Below are 6,000 nucleotides of genomic sequence, written 5' to 3'. Positions count from 1 at the left end.
CGAGTTGGGTTTGTATCTCAATCCATTTTTCCTGCTTGCGGCCGCCTTGCATGTTTATATAACTAATTTTAGTTCCGCCGTTTATTTTCCTTTTCTTTGCTTTACGTTTCCGCCGCCGTGCCTCAGTGCCCCCTCCCTCCTGCCCTTCGCTGCCGCCTCCACTCAGTCCGCCTTCTTCTTGAACGTTCGGGGCCCCTCTAAAAAAGCCACTGCGCGGGCTGCCAGTCGGTGCCCTACAGGCTCAGCTAGACGGCCACTGAAGTGTATGCCGTCGAACACAAACGCCCCGTTGCGGCCTGCACGGACCAGGTCCCGGTTAAGGTGGCTAGAATGGGGAGGTGTGAGTACCGGCGGAGGAAACGTGACTCCACAGCGCGCAGATGCCACGGGCGGCGCTGTTGACCAAGGCGCGGTACGGACCAAGCGGTACGGAAAGTCGGTAGGGGAAGGCGGGGTTTACACAACAGTTAAAGAGCAGGTAAAGGCAGCAGAGACGACGAAGTGGGCACAGAGAATGGAAGCGAAAAAAACCCTGGAGACTTATAGGGCAGAGAAACGGGAAATTAAGAAGGAGGGATTCTACGGCAATACGAGAGGCAGTGCGTTGCTCTTCGAGGCACGGGCAGGGTGCCTAAGAACCCGGGTATACACGGGTGGCTACAGGCAGCAGGATGAAACGTGTGCATGCTGCGGCAGTGATCGGGAAACTATAGACCATATTGTCAGGAGCTGCACCGAGATACGGCCACCGCGGGGTGAGGGGGAAACGACGCTGGCGGAGGCTTTGGGATTTGGGGCGAGGGGGAACCTCAACTTTAGGGCCATAGAGGTGACGAAGAGGCGACTGGAGTGGTGGTGGAGGAAAAGTAGGGAAGGGATGGGTACGCAGGCGGAGTAATCATGCGGACGAGAATTTAGAACAGCGAAGGGGGAAAATAAGGGGGGTGGGGGCGATGAGTTTAAAACAGAAAAGAGGGAGAGATGGGAGGGAGGAAGCAAATCTATAGGTTAGCTGGGAGTAGGGCAAGTAAACGTAATAAAACAGGCAAGTCGGTTGCTGACAACCGACGCCCCGATTCAAAGGGAAAGCCACTAATCATCATCATCATCATTGGTAGGAGGCGGTAAGGTGCGCGGCTGGAATGAGCGCACCGCCGGCATCGCGTCGGCTGCATTTCTACCATCAAGGTGAAAACTAACCCGTTGCGGTATCGCGCGCTTTCTGGAAGAGTAAAAGAACGAATATTTATCACTCAAAAATTTTTGTCAGCCCATTTCATTGCACCCGTGAAGTGTAGTTTTATGGGCCCAGTTCGCATTGCAGTTTCAAAAGCGTTTGCGCATTACGTGAAGTGGCTCCGGGTTCTATTAAAAAAAAAAAAAAGCTTGGGCTTGTATAATATGCACTGACACCACCCGGTACACGGGCGCCATGCATTTCGCCTTCCTCGGTATACCGCCGCCATCTTCCAGATCGGCACTACCGTAGAGCCTGCGAACTGAAGGCGTCTCGACGGACACTGCAACGCGTTCTGCTACCCGACCGTAACAAACTGGCAAGCTTCCTTGAATTTTTTTTACAGGTGAAGAATTAAAAAAAAAAACAAGAATTTGTGAAATTCAGCCTACATCACGCAAGGCTTCACTGCATTCAGTTTCTTGTAATTACCTTGCTGCGCGAAGCGGAGGTCTCTTGATGTTTTCTGGTTGTTTGTTACTTCTGTGCCGCTGCCGGGGCTCTTCCTCCCAAGTGTGTTGTGTGAAAGCGCTTCGGACGCGGCTGGGCCCTGGCACTTTTTATGCAGAAATGCATTATAGTCGGGGGTTGTCGATGCCCGTAGGGATTGGCCAACCAAACCACCAGACAATCCATCACGAGATAGCTTCGCGTTCAACCACCATCGTCATCTTCCCGTAGGGGAACCGCTGAAGAAGAAGAAGGAGAAGAAGACCTAAAGGACAGGCAGTTCTGGTGTGTGAGGGGTAACATTTGTTCCTCTCGGCACTCACAGAAAAGAGGTGTACCACAGGGAGCTGTCCTTTCGCCGGTTCTTTTTAATATCCTGTTAAGCTCGGTCCCTATTGTTTCGGGTGTCCAGACTTATGTTTATGCCGACGATATCGCGTTTTTCGCGTCAGCTTCTGACATACACGAACTGTATGTATTAATGCAGTCATATCTGAATTCTTTAGATTCCTGGTTAGATAGCATCTCTCTCACAATAAATGCCAGCAAATGCTCTGTGCTAGCTTTTCAGTCCACTTTTTCCTTTAATATCACTCTCTGTTACCGTCAGCACATCATACCCCAGGTTGATTTTTTAAAATACCTTGGGGTAGTATACACCAGCCAACTTGACTGGAGTCCACATATAGAGCGTATAGCTACTAAAGGAGCACGTGCTGTTGGCATGTTGAGGCGCCTCAGCCATAGAAAGAGGGGAATGCGCCGTGAATCTCTTCTGATGATATACCGTATGTACGTGCGGCCTATTTTAGAGTTCGGGTGTGTTATATTCTCGGGTGCTGCTGCGTATAAGCTCCATCGCCTAGTTCTCCTGGAACGCCAGGCTCTTCGCTGCTGTTTAGGGCTACCTAAAAATGCATCTAATGCGTTACTTTATTTGGAAGCCCGAGTTCCTCCTCTGATACACCGCTTTAGAATACTCACTGTGGACACTTTCCTGAGAGCCTATGGCGCGGGGGTTAACAGGGCACAATTTATCTTTGTAGCTGAGCCAGCTGTGTTTTTGGCGGCCCAGTGGCCCAGGTCCTATCGACCGCAAGTTACTCTAGCACAAAGCTTGGTGTCTCCATTAGGGGTTGCGCTCAATAACGTACTTCCATCTCTTGATAGGGGTCATACGATAACGGTCAACTTCCGGAACATCTTTCCCCAAAATGCTAAAATGCTACCTGCCAGACTGCTCAATAGTATCCTACAAGATCATTTGGCCTCAATTCAGCAAGGTACTATCATATATACAGATGCTTCTCAACGAGATGAAAAATCCGGAATAGGTATAGTTTCCCCTTCCTTAAATTGGTACTTTTCGGTTCGTCTGGTGGATTTTATCCCTATATTCTATGCGGAATTCTTGGCAATTGTCTTGGCAATACGAAAGCTTGACATATCGGTGTCGTCTCCACTTATAATTAGATTCCCTATCCGTAGGCTTAGCCCTTTCTTCTCCGAAAGACTCACCTCTTCTACGGACGTTTCGATCCCTTCTACCACCTCATATTACTGAAATTGACCTTCTTTGGGTCCCTGGGCATGCGGGAATCACCTTTAATGAAACCGCAGATTCACTGGCAAGAGTAGCACTCTCCGGGCCTGTTGTCGATGTCATTGAGACAACGCCTTTATTAGCCGCTGTAAGATTCCGTAGATTGTTGAAGCTGCAAGGGCAGCACGAATCAGTCTTATTGTCAATGCGAGATTTTTCTCATCTAAAATTCTCCTGGAATCCGAATTGGTGCCCCTCACGCGACCTGGAGGCGATTGTAACGAGCCTTCGATGTCGTGTGCCCCGGTTGAACAGATACCTCCACAGGTCTCGTCTGGCGCAGACTGCCATGTGCAGTTACTGTAATGAAGAAAAGTCTGTCGACCATTTCCTTTTGTCATGTCGGCGATTTTCAAGCCTCAGACGTCAGCTCCTTGAAGTGCCGCTTCATCGCCTGGGGTTGGTATTATCAGTGCCGGCTCTTTTATCATTTGGGGCTTCAGAAACGGGATATTGCCGCCGGGATGTTTGTTCTGCTCTTCTGCGCTTCATTGAAAATTCCAAAAGATTTACAACCTAATTCGTATCTTGTTCTGGCTCCTCACCTGAGCCCTCCAAAAGCATCCATTTCTGATTTTTTTTCCTCCTCTCCCTCCTTCTTCTTCTTCCTCTTCTTATTTTTCTTTATTTAATTATTTATTTACTTATTTCCTTTTTTTTTTCAATATAACTAAATTCCAAACTCAATTCCTCCAACACAAGAAAAAGAAAAGCTTCCAAATTTTTATAATTTTCTTTGAATCATTCTAATTTTCTAATTTTCTTTGAATCTCATTCGAATTAACGACTGATGTTTGGACGATCCCCTGATTGGGTATGCGCCAATATACAAAGGAACAACAACAACAACAACAACAAGACAAAGCTGCGAAGAGGAGGGCTGCGTGAGTTCTGGCTACCGTTATCCTCCTCGGCCGGCGCATCTTCCCGATCTGAACCCGGTCGAAGAGCGGCTCATCGCGCCTCGACTCCCCTTCATGAGCATCAGGCGGCTGACTCGAGGCAACGGGCAGTTTGGAATCAAGGGACAGGCGGTGAACGTGCCCATCGACGTATCGAAGGTTGTGCGGTGCCTTCCTCGCATGGTACCCGAGGACGTTGCGTTCGACGTTCGCATTTCTGCATCCTCACAATCCCCCTCGGGGAGGTGCGGGGGAATTTTTTCAAGAAACGGCTCCGGCGTGTGGTTTGCCCGTCGGCCGACCAGGAGGTTACCGCACTGGCATCTCCGACCCCCCGTTGCGTCTACGCGGGCCGCTCTGTGCTCCGGAACCCTCGGCCTAGTTGAGACGACCTTCCCTTTTCCCCTGTTTACTTTAGTGCGTTTTGTCTAAACTACTTTCTTTACACGCATGGTTCTCCGAGTGCGCGTTTTCGAGTCGAAACCTTGTGTCTGTGTTTTTGGTCCTTTTCACTTTGGCGGGAACATGGCTGATTGGTGTTTACAAGCGTCTTCCTGATTGGCTGCGGGTGTGCCTTAGCCTTGTTCCCTAGCGTCCGCACTCTCCAGGATGCACTTTTTCCCCCAATACGTCCCCCACCGGACCGCTTGAAGCAAATATAACGCGGCCCCGCTGGCAGCGGAGAGCAGAGGGCAGCGGGGAGCGGCGGCCTGCACCAGGGCTCACGTCAGAAACTCTGCCGCTCGTCGTCGTACCCTCCCGCCGGGAGACCGAGATCCAGTCAGCCATGTCCCGCTAAGTACTCTTGATCTATCGACTGTCTTTCTCATCTATGTAATAAGTGTAATTGTTTCACGTTTGTATGTGCTAAATGTCATGAATGTCACCAGTAAATTAAACAAGTTAACTTTAAAACTTCTTCAACGTTTCGACTTCTTCACTGCAATCATCATGCTACAGTAGCGGCAAGTATGTGACCAAAATACGCCGTTACAGTATAAAGTGTATCCTCGTAATGCAATAAAACCTACAACAGTTGCCGTCAGGGCACCAGAATGCCCTGGGCAGGCAATCTGCGGCACATCACCCGTTGACTGCGAATTTCTGCCGCCGCTTTAGCATGCAAGAGTGTTACGCTGAATGCGCGAGTTAGCTTGTTTTCTTCGTTTGCTCCGTCTTCTTTGCTGTCGACTGCATCACGCCAAGAATGGGAGAACGACGCGAGACAGTCCACAACGCACGACAAAGATGGCCGCGGCAAGGACAGGGCGAGCGCGGGCAGGACGGCGCGGCCGGCTGCGGCTACCGCGCCTCGACGGGCAGCGGTACATTTTCCCTGGTGTCATCCGTGCGCAAGGGAGTCACGCGCGGCCGAAGAAAGGCGCCGCGGTACTCACACCTCCCCATTCTAGCCACCTTATCCCGGTTCAGGTTGACCACCTCAAACTTCATCGTTTTACCCAGGGTCCAAAGCTCCCTGTTTGCCGCAACCACCGCCCTTTCTACGTGGACCCCTTGTTTCTGCACCTCCGGCATCGTGCAAACCGCAATCTGCACATCCTCCGAGACCGCCCTCAGCTCGGTGGCCCCCTTCCCAATCTGCTTTGCGAACCCTCCCCCGCGTCCCTGCAACACATCGTTCACCCCCCCCCCCCCCCCTTCCCATTATCACTACCAAGCTGCGGTCCTCCATTCTATCCCACAGTTGCCCCTTTGATTGTTGCATTACTTCCCCGACTCTTTTTCCGGGAAGCTTGCTCACCTTCACGCGTCCGTCGTCTCCCACCCTCCCCTTAATCACCTCCCAC

Source organism: Haemaphysalis longicornis, unplaced genomic scaffold (genome assembly GCF_048455015.1).
Source record: "Haemaphysalis longicornis isolate Haplotype H1 unplaced genomic scaffold, Haemaphysalis longicornis Haplotype H1 scaffold_1, whole genome shotgun sequence".
NCBI classification, from domain to species: domain Eukaryota; kingdom Metazoa; phylum Arthropoda; class Arachnida; order Ixodida; family Ixodidae; genus Haemaphysalis; species Haemaphysalis longicornis.
This window is presented reverse-complemented; position numbering follows the sequence as displayed.